We start from the raw sequence: 16,687 nt of genomic DNA on the forward strand, positions 1-16,687 counted from the left end.
TTTGTTTTTTGTTTTTTGTTTTTTGTTTTTTGTTTTTTGTTTTTTGTAGCAGTGGAGACTGAAGCAAGGTTGTGGTAGGTTGAGCAGTAAATGGGAGAAGAGACTCAAGTAGAGACTGTCAGTACTCTTGTGAGAAGTTTAACTGTGAAGGGCAAGAATGAGGTTAGGGTGCTACATAGAGGGGAACATAAGATATTTTTTAATATAAGAGAGGTGGCTTGAGCATGCATATACAGAGGTGGTAGGAGAAAGGACCAGTTACGAGCAAGCTTGTAGAAGTGGAGAGAGGAATAATAGAGGAAACAGGCTTTCCTGTAGGGACAGGAGATTGCATAAGAACACAAGATTTGCCTGGAGTGGCCTCTTTCTTCTGAGGGAAGGAGGTACTCAGGGATGTAGCCAGAGGTAAATTTATGGGTGTGAATTAGGAAGTATAGGGAGTTCCCCTTTTCCCAGAAGTAGAAAACAAAGTTGTTGGCTTAGGGATATTGTGGTTGGTGATGTTCTGGTAGTAGGCAATAGGGGTGAGATGTGGAGTTTGAGGGGAATGATGAAGGTTTAGAGTATCTGCTGTAAGGCATAGGAGAGGTTGCTTACTGGAAACATAAATGTTGTTTGAGGGCCTCTTTCTCTTCTGTCTCCATGTAAATTGAAAAAACGGGTATACGGTCAGAAGTCCAGATGGTACAAAAGGATTTACAATGAAAAGTAAGTCTTCCCTTCACTTTAGATCCCCTGTCCCTATTTTCAGAAGGAAATACCATTAACAGTTTATTTACTTTCAAACTGTTTTTTACAAATATATATATATGTATATATATATATATATACATATATATATATATTTGGAATTTATTTTAATTCACGAGAACTTACTGTTTTACTTCTTGCTTTTTCAGTGTGCTTATCTTGGAGATATTTCTGTATACTTAGATCTACTTCATTCATATTTATAGCTGCAGGATATTTTGTATATGAATATAGTATAAATTACGTAACCTGAATTTCTTTGGGTTCCAGTGTTTACTCCTATAAAAATCACGTTGAATGAATCAATTCTACCTTCAAAAAGTAGAAAATCATTGTAATACCTTGATTTATTCTGTGCATACACACATTGAACCAGCTGAAAACATGTATATACCAAAACTGAGTTGTCTTTAAAACATAAAGATATCTTAAATATTCAAAAGTGGTACCCTTACTTATCATGCTCATTTTATTTCTGGGATTGAGTGATAAGAATCTTGTTTTTAGGTGTTTGCTATTTATAAACTAATGTGAGAAACATTCCTATATGTGACTCTTGCAGTACATGTGCAAGAGACTCTCCTGTGCGTATACCTATGAACGGGATTGCTGGATCATAGGGTAGTAAATGGTAAATTTAAAGAGATAATACAAAATTTATTTCTAGAGTGATTGGAAGTAAATCACTATCACCATTATATAAGAGATCCTGTTTTATGGTCTCTTTAATACTTGGAGTTTTCAGACTTTTAAATTTTGTTAGTTAAATGATCGAAAATAGTATTTAATTGTGATCTTTAAAAAAAAACCCTAATAATTGAGGTACACTTTTCAATTTTATAATAAAATGCCTAAATCTTGGATACACAGTTTAATGAGTTTTGACAAATGCATACACTTATGTAATCCTCTCCTGTATAAAATTAAAAATTTTTTATTATTCTTTAAGTTCCCTAAAGCTCTTTCCTTGACTTTCTTTCCTCTCACCAGAGCAAACCACTTTTCTGACTTCTGTCACTTTTTTTTTTTAAAGAAATTCATCCGTTCTCATCTCACCAATTTCTTTCCTCCCATTCTTTTTAAATGTCTTTTTTTAAAAAATTGTAAAATATAACATAAATTTATCATCTTGGCCATTTTTAAGCATACAGTTCAGCGGTATTAAGCATTTAAACAGTGTGTTTTACAGTTTACATTTACAAAATGTAAACCCCCATTTTCCTCTTACCCTACTCCCTGGCAACCACCATTATACTTTCTGTCTTGATTTTGACTTCTCTAGTACCTCATGTGAGTGGAATCCTACAGTATTTGTCTTTTAGTAACTGGCTTATTTCATCTATTATAATGTCCTCAAGGTTCATCCATGTTGTAGCATATGGCACAGTATTCTTCCTTTTTGAGGCTGAATGATATTCCATTGTATGTATAATACCACATTTTGCTTATGCATTCATGTGTTGATGTTTTAGCTGTAGTGAGAAATGCTCCTGTGAACATGGGAGTACAATATCTCTTTGAGACCCTGCTTTTGATTCTTTGGGGTATATACCCAGAAGTAGAATTGCTGGATCATGAGGTAATTCTATTCATTTTTGAGTAATCACCATACTGTTTTAATGGTACCAGGAATGGTACCATTTTAAATTCCCCCAACAGTGCAGAGTTCCAAGTTTTCCACATCCACATCAGCACTTACTTTATGTTTTTCTTTTTTTTCAATAGTAGCCATCCTAATGGATGTGATGGTATCTCTTTGTAGTTTTGATTTGCATTTCCCTAGTGATCAATGATGTTGAGTGTCTTTTCCTGTGCTAATTGGCCATTTGTAAATCTTCTTGGAGAAATGTATATTAAAGTCCTTTGCCCATTTTTGGATTGGGTTGTTTTGTTGTTGTTGAGTGTTAGGTGTTCTCTATATATTCTGGATATTAATCCCTTATCAGATACATGATTTGTAACTATTTTCTCCTATGTTGTGGCCTTCTTTTTTACTCTGTGAATAGTGTCTTTTGATGTGCAAGGTTTTAAAATTTTCATGAGGTCCATTTTGTTTTGAATTTTTGTTACCTGTGCCTTTGGTATCCTATCCAAGAAATCCCTGCCAAATCCAAAATCATGAAGCTTTTGTCCTATGTTTTCTTCCAAGAGTTTTATTGTTTTTTAGGTCTTACATTTAGATATTTGATCCATTTTGAAATAAGTTTTGTACATGTTGTTAAGTACAGGTCCAACTTCATTCTTTTGCATGTGGATATCCAGTTTTCCCAGCACCATTTGTTGAAAAGACTTTCTTTTTCTCATTAAGTACTTTGAAGATTTTGCCAGAAATCAGTTGGTTATATATGTGTATATCTGGGTTATGTCTTCTGTTTTATTGACATTTTTTCCTTTGCTGATACTCTGCTATCTTGATTATAGTAGTTTTACAATAAGTTTTGAAGTGAAATAGTGTTCTTCAATTTTGTTCTTCTTGAAGATTTGTTATGACTCTTCTAGGTCCTTTGTATATTTATATGCAATTTAGAATCCACTTTTCCGTAGAAATTTTAGGATTAGGTTTTCATTTTCCACAAAAACATCTGTAGATTTTACTTGATACCATGTTCACTCCACAGATCAATTTGGAGAGAGTAGACATCTTAATACTGTAAACATGATCTGTTTATTTAGATCATCTTTAATTTCTCAAGAACTATAATTTTTATTTTAGTTTTCAGTATACAGATATTGCACTTTGATTTTTAATGCTGTTATGACATTTTAGAAGTATTTCATTTCCACTGTTCGTTACTAGTATGTAAAAATATAATTGAATTTTGTATATTAGCCTTTGTTAGTTTTAGTAGCTTTATGTGTGTGTTGGGGGGGTTGTTGCTATTTTGTTTTGATTCTCTAGGCTTTACCATGTAATTATGATCTATATGTAAGTAAAGACAATTTTACTCCTTCCTATCAACCTGTATTTCTTTTCCTTACCTCATTTTACTGACTAGAACCTCTAGTACCATATTGAATAGAATTGGTGAGAGCAGGGGCACCTGGGTGTCTCAGTCAATTAAGTGTTCGATTCTTGGTTTTGGCTCAGGTCATGATCTCACAGTCATGAGATCAAGACCCACGTTGGGCTCCATGCTGGGTGTGGAGCTTGCTTAAGATTTTTCTCTCTTCTCCCTCTGCCCCTCTTTCCTGCTCGCATGCCTGTGTAGGCTCTCCCCCCCCCCCCAAAAAAAAAAGGAAAAAGAAAAGTGGTGAGAGCAGATGCCCTTGGTTTGTTCCTGAGTTTAGGAAGAAGATTTTCAGACTTTAACTGTAAAGTTGTTATCTTCAGGTTGAATAGCCCCTTCTTATTCCTCATTTGCTGAAAGGTTTTTTTTTTTTTTTTCCTTTTAATCATAAATGGGTGATATTGAATTCTAATTGTGGTGTTAAAAGGATTTTTAAAAGGATTTAGGGGCGCCTGGGTGGCTCAGTCGGTTAAGCATCCGACTTCAGCTCAGGTCACCATCTCGCGGTCCGTGAGTTTGAGCCCCGCGTCGGGCTCTGGGCTGATGGCTCAGAGCCTGGAGCCTGCTTCCAATTCTGTGTCTCCCTCTCTCTCTGCCCCTCCCCGTTCATGCTCTGTCTCTCTCTGTCTCAAAAATAAATAAAACGTTAAAAAAAAAAATTAAAAAAAAATAAAAAAATAAAAGGATTTAAAAAGGGGTTATAATCGTGACTCTCATACAGATATAAAATGAACACTTGTCAAATATTTTATTTAACTCACTAGTTAATGAGGAAACTGATAAGATGTTAAAGTCAGTTCAAAGACAAATTTGAAGAGGCACTCATTTATATTCAGCAAAAAAAGCTGAAATGAATTTTTCAAATAAACGCAAAAGCTGGTCTATCCAGTGGGCAATTATCACCTGTAATCCACTGGACACAACTAATTTGCTCTTTTGTGCATAAGAATAGTTCATGTTATTATCAATTTTCTACAAATTTTAAATTGAAAAATTGCTCAAAGGCAAAGGTAGAGGTAATGAATGCATGAGCTAGAGAGAACGGTTGGTAATCTTTTCTTTTTGGTCTGTTTTCAAAGCTTTTTACTGTTTTACTGACAAAGAGTTTTGCTTTGAATTTCCATGATCCCCAGTGTTGAACACTGTTCATACATTTATTGGTTATAAGTATGTGTGCTGCTGTCAAAGCCTCTTGAATGTCTCTTATCCATTTTTCTGGTCATGTTTTGGGTATGTGTGTTATTGCTTTATATGTTCTTGATAATGCATTATAAGTTAAGTGTATTATGAATACTTTTTCCTAGTTTATAACTTGTATTTTCACTATGTTTAAGGTATTTTTTGAAAAATGGTTCTTAGTTTTATTACAGATTTTTCTTGTCTTATTTACAAAATCCTTCCTTACCCTGAGGTTAAAAGTTACTCATATTTTCCACTAAGTTTTTTAAAGTTCCTTTTCTCATTTAAGTCCTTAACCAATTGGAGTTGATTTTTCCTATGGTATGATGTTAGGATCAAATTGCACCTTATTATTTTTTTTTTAAACATAGATGATGCACTGAATGTTTGTGTCCCCCCCCCCCCGCCGCCGAATTCCTGTGTTGAAGTCCCAGTGTGTTGGTGTTTGGGATGGGGATTTTGGGAGGAAATTAGTGTTAGATGAAGTTGTGAAGTTCCCTGGTCTGATGGGAACAGTACTTTGATTACAACAGATATTAGAGAGCTTGCTCTTTCTCTCTCCTCTCTCTATAAGGACATAGCCAGAGGTGGCCACCTGCCAGCCAGAAAGAGAGTTTTCACCAGAACGTGACCATGCTGGTACCCTTCTAGCCTCCCGAACTGTGAGAAATATTTCTGTTGTTTAAGCCACCCAGTCTGTGGTATTTTGTTATGGCAGCTCTAATAGACTAAAACATCTTGTTTTACATTTTCTATTTGGTACTTGATATTTTCCCTTGTCAGACACTGCTTCTGTGGGGAGGATTGATTAGGTTTATATCAGTCCCAGCAATGTCTGGGGCAGGAATTGGAGAGCCCTAGGTACCAGAGAGCTTGAGTCAATTACTTCTCACCCCATTTAACATAACCTCAGGTCACGTCTTTACCTGTTTCTCTAGAGGAAGAAGCTGCCTTTAGGAGGAGGCACCACTAAGATTATTGGCACTCCACCCGCCCAAGTTCTGGTGTTAGAGGAGTAGAAGGAGGGGGCCAGGGAAGGTTAGTGTGTATTCAGCTGTTTTCTAAGCGCCTGACTATTTTCCTGAGGACCTGAGGTCCAAGGAATGCATGTGCGGAGCCAGGTTGTGTGCACCTAGGTGCTGGAGCCTATGAAAAGCAAAAATCGGAACTTCAGGAGTTCTTCTGTTTTGTTATACCACAGCCTCAAGTGAGCTGCCTCTTGCCTCAGGCCAAAGCCACCATTCCACACATTCCAGTTCCAAATGGGTCCTTGTGCCCCCAGGTGTTTCTCATAGTTCTTTCCACTTTTTCTCTGTAACTTCCGCAAGGGCTGATCTTCTGAGAAGGGTCAGCAGTTTTGCTAATTCAACATCTTGGCAGGAATTGGAGCCAGCGTCACATTTTTCTTAGCCTTCGTAGACTTCCTTTACATAGTTACGGGTAACTTTAATCTGACAAAAAAATGAGTTTGTTCAGGATTCCCAAGTCATCTGCAAGGCCTCTTCTGTACTGTGTCTGAAGCCCTCCACAAAGGCTGTGTGGAGGTGAGGCCGGCTGTAGCAAAGAGTCCCACAGAACCTTTTTGATCATCCATTGGTGTTTCACGGAATGTTTGGTCACCCAACCCTGGTTGCCTTTTTGGATAGGTAGACCCAACAGGCCCTTTAGGTAATGTGACTTATTCACTTCTAAGGGGGTCTCTGACTTAAAGTGTCTGTCCTTCTGCTTAGTAATGTTACTTGAAATTCTAATTCTGGACAGTTATTCTTGCCCAAGATAACCCCTGAATTTTTAAGTATTTTATTGTATCTTTCATTAAACTTATGTTCTGTTTATAATGAGTATGTTGATGTTAAAATCTTTTTTTATTTAAAAAATTTTTTTTAATATTTTAAATTTTTAAAATATTTATTTTTGAGAGAGAGAGAGAGAGAGAGAATCTGAAGCAAGATCCAGGCTCTGAGCTGTCAGCACAGAGCCCAGTGTGGGGCTCGAACTCATGGACTGTGAGATCATGACCTGAGCTGAAGTTGGACATTTAACTGGCTGAGCCACCCCGGGGCCCCAATGTTTTTTTTTTTTTTTTTTTTTTTTGAGAGAGAGGGAGAGCGTGAGCAAGGGAGATGCAGAGAGAGAAGGAGACACAGGATCTGAAACAGGCTCTGTGCTGAAAGCAGAGAGCCCGATATGGGGCTCAAACCCAAACCATGAGATCATGACCTGAGCCAATGTCGGACGCTTAACCAACTGAGCTACCCAGGCTCCCCGATGTTAAAATCTTTTAAGTTACTTACATCAACAAAGAAACTTGCTCCTCCAGTAGAATGTACTATATTTGTTCTGTCATTTTGTTTACTGCCTGCTGTATCTCTGCCTCCACCAAAGAATTAGTTCATCCTGCAATGTTACCTTCCATTATAAACCCCTGTGTTGTACTTATTTTTCTTCTGTGTGATTCCAGAGACAAGACAGGACCTATTTCTCACTTTGTTTTGATGTAGGAAGTCTAGGTCCGAGGACCCAGAGGGGGTCCTGAAGGACCAGCCAAGAAGGTCCTTGGCTTCATGCAGGGTAGAAATCAAATGACAGCCTGGAGGAAGTGAGAGGAGAGTTTATTTAATAGTGTAAGTGATAGCGTACAGCAGAGTATCTGGGAGCCTCAGAAAAGAAGAAGTTACTCTCCCTGCTGCTTAGGTGTTTGTATTGGAAAGGGGCCCAGGGTACACGTTCCTTCAGGAATTCAGGGTAGGGTCTGATCAAAGGTGAGTGTCAGGTGAACAGTAGGTGTTTTTCCATAAATCACCAAAGGTAGTGGGTATTGGCACCAGTGTCGACCGAGGTTTGAAGCTATCGTCCTGGAACTTGCTCGTGATCTCTTTCTTCTTAGATGTTATCAGGTGTTTGGTGGCCTACGACAGAACTTGGAGAATGGTTAACCCTTTTTGCTTCTCCTTGGAGTGGGATCATAGCTTCTTTGGTTTACTCAGGTGCAAGCTGAAATATAGACCATGAGTAATTGGAGCCTAGCAGAGAAACAGTAGACATGGAGCCTTTCTAAATGGAGTCCCTTCCGTTTCTGTCAGTTTTGCATGCCTAGTCCTGGTAAAGGTCCTGCCAGATTTGCCACAGAGAAGGTGTTCTATATTGTTGAATTAAATTAATACCTAGCAAAGTACTTATGTTTATAACAGGAGTTGCATTCTAGATAGAAAAGTATGTACTCATATCCACAGTGGGTCCTGTATTTTGGCAATGGTGTGTTGGGGCAGGTAGGGTCTATAGAACTTGATAAACTGATTAGATATTGATTGGAAGAAAGGAGAGAGGGGGAAAAGAATCAGGGATGATTCCTAAATTGGGCAATTAAAGGGATGCCACACTGCTATTTATTTCCAGTGCATGTTTGGGTTAGAAAGAACTTGTGGGATGGGAGATAGATATGTTCTTGAAATATTTAGTTTGGGGTTTTTCTGAGATATTCAAGAGGGAGAAATGCAGGTCTGTATGCAGTTCTTGGAGAGAGGTGGGGGCTTGAGAGAGAGATTTTGAGGTTAATAGTTTTTCAGGACTGGTTGAAGAAGAAATTGCTCAGGATTGAGGGCAAAGCCCCTAAGCACATCTAGTTTTAGCAGACAAGTACAGAAAAGGCACTGGGAAGGAGATTAAGAAGGGGAAACAGAGTGTTAACAAAGGATTTTATAGCAACACCCTTGGTTTCATCTCTGTGCAGAGACCAGATTTTCCTTTCAGCACTCTGTATTTGATCTTTGTCCCCATACCTTTCTTTGTTTTCAGCATTCGCTGCTGGAAGAGATTGTGGATGAAAAATAGTTTTATTTTTGAACCCAGCAATTGCTGGTTTCTTTACATTTCCTCTAAATTCTGCTCAAAAACAGAGTACTTTCTTCTCCAGCTCATCTCTCTAGTTGCACTTTATATCATATATATAAAAGAAACCAGTTGACACTTTGGACATTGTGCTTGGAAATTACCTTAGCTAGAAGTAACAGTTCATTACCAGCATTTTGTTTTTTAATTTACCACAGGCAACAGTTTTGCTAAACTTTCTGCCCCTTCTTAAGTGGTCTTCTTTCCTCCAGCTTCTGATAGCATTTTAACTCACTCTCCTTAAAGTCCAGTAGCCTCTTCAAGGCTCATCAGGCTTCTGCTAGTGAGATCCCTGTGGCCCTTCTCCTGTTCACATCTACCACCCAATCCCAAAGCTGATGTCACATGTTTTATGTTTTTATTATGTCACCACTCCAGTTCCAGGTGCCAGATTCTGTTCTGGAAACTATTGCTATTAAACAAACCACCCCAGACCTAGTCCCAGAACCTGCATCACTTTTCCTAACCTAGCCTGGGAAGTCACTTATTGTCACCTCACCACACTCTCTTGGTTATAAGCAAGGTAAATGCCAGCTTGGATTTAAGAAGAGAAGCAGACTTGGTGCCTTTGTGGGTGAACAGCAAATTTACACCATAGAAGAGCATGTGGAATTGGAGGTATTTTTGAGCATAGTTATAAAACATAGTTTGCCACAGATGGATAAAATAAAATACGTAGAATTACAGAGGAAGCCAGGGGTACCTGGGTGGCTTAGTACGTTGAGTGTCCGACTTCAGCTGAGGTCATGATCTCATGGTTTGTAAGTTTGAGCCCTGAATCAGGCTCTGTGGTGACAGTGTGGAGCCTGGAGCCTGCTTTGAGTTCTGTGTCTCCCCTCTGTCTCTGCCCCACCCCTGCTGGTGCTCTGTCTGTCTCTCTCTCAAAAAAACAAACAAACAAACAAAAAAACAACAACAAAAAAAAACAAATTACAGAGGTAGCTCAATTATATTAAAATATTATTATCGAACTAATTATAATAAGGTATTTTGTATTTATTTAGCATGATACACAACAAGGTAGTGGCAGGTCTATAGTAAATTAGTAAATACAGTAAGTATTAGTGATTTTAGAAGTTGGAGGAAATAAAGAAATAATTTATTTTCCCATCCAAATTCATAGGTCTTCTGAATTCTATCCACAGACCCTCCAGCCTCTAGATGAAGAGCCCTTGGATTAATGTAATGGTGTGAGCAGAAGTCTCACTGCCATGGCCTGGGGAGTAAATGTGGTGAGGGGAAAGGCAGAGACTAAGGGGAGGACACCATAGGGTAAGTTTTATATACTAGCATTTATTTACCTTAAAATTTTTTTTGTTTATTTATTAATAAAATTAAAACAAAAAATAAAAAATTTTGTTCATTTTTGAGAGAGAGAGAGAGAGACAGAGCATGAGTGGGGAAGGGCAGAGAGAGGGCAGAGGGTGAGGGGGGGAAGACATAGAATCTGAAGCAGCCTCCAGGCTCTGAGCTGTCAGCACAGAGCCGGACATGGGACTTGAACCCACGGATGGGACTGCGAGATTATAACCTGAGCTAAAGTCTGACACTAAACCAACTGAGCCACCCAGGCACCCCCTATTTATTTACCTTTTAAGCTAAAGGTTTAATTGCTTTCTTAGGTAGAGTCTTAAAACATGCTTATGTAATGAGGGAAAGACACTAGTGAAGAGGGAAAGTTGGATATATAGGAAAGATAGAGCCTATTTAAAAGGTTTCTGAGAAGGCAGGAAAGGGTGTGGTCCTGAAGTTAGGTAAAAGCATTGGACAGGAGGAGAAGTGAAAGCAGTTAGGGATATTTGTGGGGGCTGTTATCAGGTCACATGACACTCTGAGAAATATATGTAGGTATGATAAATTTCAACACAGGGGAAAGAGAGGCCAAGGCAAGCCCCAGAGAACATTATGGCAGATGTCTGGGAAAATATGAGAATATTGGGGATAGGGTAGGGAGGAAAAAAAGGTAATGAGACAGGGACAGAAAAAAGTAACTGATCATGTAAGAAGACAAACTGCCTAGTTTACAGTTTTCATTTAGTGCCTTCCTTAGACCAGTCATTTTCCTGACCATGGATATTGATACAAAGAAAAGTGGAATGAGAATAAAATGCAGTTGTGTTTTTGACTTCTGCTTATTTAGAGTTAACTTTTTCTGAATATCTTCGTTAGCATGTATAATTAATACATGTATTGCTTTTGACACAAAATAACATAAATGCTGAAGATCTTCTTTTTCATGGATATTTGGGGTTGATACTGAAAAGCAGTGCATGTGTTTGCTGCTTACATGCTTATAGCTGGGTGGAAATTAGCCTCAAAGGGTCCATGGTTTTCTTTGTCATTAGCCAACAGATGCTTGCTGCGGTGTTCTGCTCACTGAGTCTGTATTTAATGTGCGGGTGATGCATCTCTGTACACTGATGGGAAGGGCTGTGCAATACAGTAGCTCATTTGTGTATAACAAATATCTGCCTTTAGCCACACATCGATCCTTTACTAAATGAATTTTTTTTAAATCAAGCTGTTTTCAAAACCTGGTTGGCATATCTACCTTCATATTGCTTTGACTTTTTAGTGAGTTGATCCTGAATTTAGTATGTCCATCTTATAGGAGTAATGTTTTTGTTTTCTGTTAAAGAATTATTTCAGATCTTCTTGATACAATACAATTTTTAAAACTTTAGGTTGGTGATATATATCTTAAAGAACCATAGGTTTTAGGCACAAATATTCATTTATACATGAATATGCTGTGAAATTGCTAATTCACAATGTTGATAATTAATATTAATACATACTAATGTGTAAATGTATATACTTATATATACATCTTGCCACAATTAAACTATTTTGAAATATATACATTATATATAATATACATTACATATGTAATATTGCAGATATATATTTTATTTTATTTTTATTTATTTTTAAATAGTGTACAAGTGGGGAAGAGGCAGAAAGAGAAGGAGACAGAATCCCTCTGAGTTGTCAGTGTAGAGCCTGACGTGGGCTTGAACTCAGAAACCATGAGATCATGACCTGATCTGAAATCAAGAGTCAGATGCTTAACTGACTGAGCCACCCAGGCACAACTATTTTATTTTGTTTTTTTTATTGTGGTAAAGTGTCCAAGCTCTCTCCACAGAGCCTGCCCCCCCCCCCCTGCCCCGCCCCATTCCCCGCCCCACAATCTTCCCTCAATAGCTACCCCTTAGCTACCCTTCAGGCCTTGGGGTGCATACACCTGCATGAAGACCTGTTCTGGAAATGGACTCAGCCATTTGAGCTAGGTGTTCTGGAGTTCCAGTTAGGTGAAAAGTGGTCTCTGGGTGTGAGACCCAGTAAGGCACTTACTCTTGGCCCTTTGCATTGCTTGTTATTTGAGAATGGTATGGCCTCATAAGGGCCAAGTCATGTTGCCTAGACATAAGCGTAGTAGTGATTTTAATAATCTTTTTTTTAAAGTTTTTATTTAAACTGTACCCAACGTGGGGCTCGAACTCACAACCCCGAGATCAAGAGTGGCACCTTTCTTCAGCTGAGCCATCCAAGCACCCTTAATAATCTTTTAAAAAAAATGTTTATTTTTGAGAGACAGTGAGTAGTGAGAGGAGAGAGAGAATCCAAAGCAGGCCGTGTGCTACCTAACCGACTGAGTCACTCAGGCACCCTGCCCCTTAATAATCTTTTAATAGGGCTACCAAAATTGATTGAGTCCACCATTATTCCTTCCTTTTGTTGTCTTTTAGGGTTCCCAGATTCAATTTCAGTGTTGGGGACAGGGGTTCCCACACAACGCTAAGCAGTTCTCAGACACCAGTAGGATTTATGAGAATTCAACTCAATTCTGATGCTGTCTACCCAGAGATAGCTTCAGATTCCACAGGTTAAGTGTTTAGTCCTACAAGACTGCCCTCACCCTCTACTTCACAGACACCTGTTGTAGAGTCTGTTACCTGTGCTTCTGATCAACCAGCTACAGATTGTAGGTTCCAGTGACCTCCAAATTGATTTGCTAGAGCAGCTTACAGAATTCAGGGAAACTCTTACTTACATTTACCAGTTTATGAAAGGATATGAAAAAGGATATGAATCAACATCCAGATGAAGAGATACATAGGGTGATACATAGGGTGACATCCCAAACAAAGGAGCTTCTGTCGTTACGGAGCTGGGGGCCTGGCTCAGCGTTCTAGTTCCCCAAACTGGAAGCTCTCTGAAAAAGAAGACCAAAAAAACTGTCCTCTTGGGTTTTCATGAAGACTTCTTACATAGTCATGATTGACTAAGTCATTGGCCATTGGTTGATTCAACCTCCAGCCCCTCTCTCCTCCCTGAGGCCCTGGGGTGGAGTGAGGGTGATTGAAAGTTCCAACCCTCTGATCACATGGTTGATCCTCTTGGCAACAAATCCCCACCCTTGGGTGGGATACAAAAGACACCTTCATTAATAAGACATCCATTTCACCTTTATGGTCTGAAGTGTTTTCAGGAACTGTGGTTGAAGATCAGATATATCTGAGAAATATATTTTGGTCATTCAGATGATATAAATTATTATAAATCATTATATCACATATGGCCAGAAGGATTTTTCTAAAGCCAAATCCATTATCACATCACTGCTGGAAACTTTTCAGTGCTTCACATTTTCATTGGGATCAAGTCCAAACTTCCTAACTTGTCTTATTGAAGATCCTTTGTTCCCCGTTCTGGTCATTGCTTATTTTTTCATCCTTACTTATTTTGGGGCTATGGTGTTGCCCTGCCAAATAAGTACTCTTTTCTATCTATACAACTTCGCACAGGCTGTAGGTCTTTCATGCTCCCCTTTTCTTGTGAGCACCCTCTCATATATCTACCAAACTCCTCATAACACTCAGTTAAAAAACTAGGTTGTCTGATAAGCCTTTTTTTTTCACTTCCCCAGGAAGAATTAAGTCCTTTCCCCTTCTGTATTTCCATTGTGATTTGTACACATTTCTGTTTTGGCACTTGTTTTGTTATGTAATATTTGCACATCTATAAGCCATACCCTCTGCCTCCAAAAACAAGGGCTACTGCAGTTCAGCAGGGTAGTTCCCGATGTTTCCACTAAAAGTGCCTGGCACACAATAAGTGCTTAATGAATGTGTGTTGAATGAATATTGTAATTAGCGGAGTGCTTTAAGTGTGAACTGCTCTAAATGGAAGACTATGTTTATAGTCAGCTCTTACATGTCCAAGGTGATTGAGGAATGGAATATTCCAATAATTGTGCTATGTAATAGCCAATTATAAATGACCAACTTTAGATAATTTTAACACAAAAATAATGGACTACACAGAATTTATCTGTCTTTATTAATTTATAAGATGCTTCAGCTTAATCATTATGAATTATATGGCTCTTTTAGAGCTGTGGCTGAGGAAGTATAAGAAATCGAGTGGGGTTTGTCTCAAGCTGGTTTTTTTTTCCCCCCACAGATGAGTCTCTAATACACTCATTTACTTGTTATTTTGCTTACTTAAAAAGTATACTGTAAATTTAACAGTAGGTGAAAGGGATTCACAGTTACATTATTACCAAATGCAGTTTTAAAAACGTTTAGAAGACAGACAAGCTGCATACCTTAAGGTGTACACACTGCCTCAGTTCACCACACAGCTTGCTACATTTAGGCTGTGCCCTCTCATCTATTCAGTGGCAGTCCTTGCTGAGCCCTAGTGAAGTCTTATGAACTGAGCTAAGCAGTTAATTAGATGGTATTCTGTGGCCATGACTATTTCAAGAGTGCTTGTTCTCCACCCAAATTATATATTTATTCTTTTCTCATTCATGTGAAAGTAATGTGAGTGGTTGCTGCTCATTTGTGTATTAATTTAATGGTTCTCTTCTGCTCTCACCTGCCAAACAACAGCGCTGCCAATTATTTGCAAGACTCAGAAATTACTTTTATGCATATGGACCTGCATTTTCATATCTTTGAAAATGGCTTTTTAACAGAGATCTGTTTGGAATAGAGAAAATGCTCTCACTGTATTTGCACAAATGATTTGAAAACCATCATGGTGGCTGAGCTCTGACTTTCTACATTGCTGTGTCATGTTCTCTTGTTAAACCTAAAAGTCTTCCTGCAAAGCTTGGTCTTTTCTTTTTCTTTTTTTTTTCTAAATGTTTCAGAGAGAGAGAGAGAGACAGAGAGAGACAGAGAGACAGAGAGACAGAGAGGCAGTGCGAGTGGGGGAGAGGCAGAGAGAGAGGGAAACACAGAATCCGAAGCAGCCTCTAGACTCTGAACTGTCAGCACAGAGCCCGATATGGGGCTTCAACTCACAAACTGTGAGATCTTGACCTTAGCTGAAGTCACACGCTTAATCGACTGAGCCACTCAGGCACCCCAAGCTTGGTCCTTTTTAAAACAGATGTATATTTTCTCAGTGACATCCAGAAACATGTATTGTAAATATGACTGTTACTTAGATATCATATTGTTCAGTTGGCTCATCTCTACGTGAATCCTTCTTTTGATCAGTTTCCCAGCCTGTCTGTCCCTTTAGCTGCATAATAATGTAGTTTTTCTAACAATTATTTTATGAAAATGAATCATCTTGACTTAAGTGCAAGAAGTGATTGACCTAACAGTTAACTTGAGAATCAGTTAACTTGAGAATCCTACATGAAAGGAAGAAGAGGATTGATGAAGTAATTTTTAAAAATGTGTTTATTAGAGTCACTGATGATAGAACAATGGGCTTCTTAATTGAGTATGGTAAAATATTCAGCAACTCACTAAACCAGCTGTTCTGTTTAAATAATCTGTGAATAAACAACAAAAATCCTTGCTACCTTATATTAAGTCAGTATCAGTGGAGGTTTTAATTTGGGAATATATCAAAGGACTTTGATTTGAGCATTTTTAAAAATTTTATTTTTAATTTTTTTAAATTTACGTCCAAATTAGTTAGTATATAGTGCAACAATGATTTCAGGAGTAGATTCCTTAGTGCCTCTTACCCATTTAGCCCATCCCCGCTCCCACAACCCCTCCAGTAACCCTCAGTTTGTTCTCCATATTTATGAGTCTCTTCTGTTTTGTCCCCCTCCCTATTTTTATATTATTTTTGTTTCCCTTCCCTTATGTTCATCTGTTTTGTCTCTTAAAGTCCTCATATGAGTGAAGTCATATGATATTTATCTTTCTCTGACTAATTTCGCTTAGCATAATAGCCTCTAGTTCCATCCACATAATTGCAAATGGCAAGATTTCATTCTTTTTGATCGCCAAGTAATAATCCATTGTATGTATATACCACATCTTCTTTATTCATTCATCCCATCGATGGACATTTGGGTTCTTTCCATACTTTGGCTATTGTTGAGAGTGCTGCTATAAACATGGGGGTGCATGTGTCCCTTTGAAACAGCACACCTGTATCCCTTGGATAAATGCCTAGTAGTGCAATTGCTGGGTCATAGGGTAGTTCTATTTTTAGTTTTTTGAGGAACCTCCATCCTGTTTTCCAGAGTGGCTGCACCAGCTTGCATTCCCACCAACAATGCAAAAGAGATCCTCTTCCTCTGCATCCTCACCATCTGTTGTTGCCTGAGTCGTTAATGTTAGCCATTCTGACAGGTGTGAGGTGGTATCTCATTGTGGTTTTGATTTGTATTTCCCTGATGATGAGTGGCATTGAGCATTTTTTCATGTGTCGGTTGGCCATCTGGATGTCTTCTTTGGAGAAGTGTCTATTTATGTCTTTTGCCCATTTCTTCACTGGATTATTTGTTTTTTGGGTGTTGAGTTTGATCAGTTCTTTATAGATTTTGGATTCTAACCCTTTATCTGATACGTCATTTGCAAATATCTTCTCCCATT

At 38.3% G+C, this 16,687-nt stretch overlaps 1 protein-coding gene across 5 annotated transcripts in view; it reads left to right on the top strand.

The window, feature by feature from the left end:
- Positions 1-16,687, top strand: part of PEAK1 (pseudopodium enriched atypical kinase 1) — a 309,056-nt gene that overhangs the window by 49,909 nt on the left and 242,460 nt on the right. For 2 of the 5 annotated variants that reach the window (XM_049611893.1, XM_049611892.1), the window contains one exon: positions 9,971-10,097. The exons of 1 other annotated variant lie outside the window; for it this stretch is intronic. The gene's annotated coding sequence lies outside the window, so the exon portion shown is untranslated. Of the gene's footprint in view, positions 1-2,070; positions 10,098-16,687 lie in introns of those variants that run through there. 2 more of the 5 variants (XM_049611891.1, XM_049611890.1) reach the window with 1 other exon arrangement.

The sequence above is a fragment of the Panthera uncia genome (genome assembly GCF_023721935.1).
Source record: "Panthera uncia isolate 11264 chromosome B3 unlocalized genomic scaffold, Puncia_PCG_1.0 HiC_scaffold_1, whole genome shotgun sequence".
Lineage (NCBI taxonomy): Eukaryota > Metazoa > Chordata > Mammalia > Carnivora > Felidae > Panthera > Panthera uncia.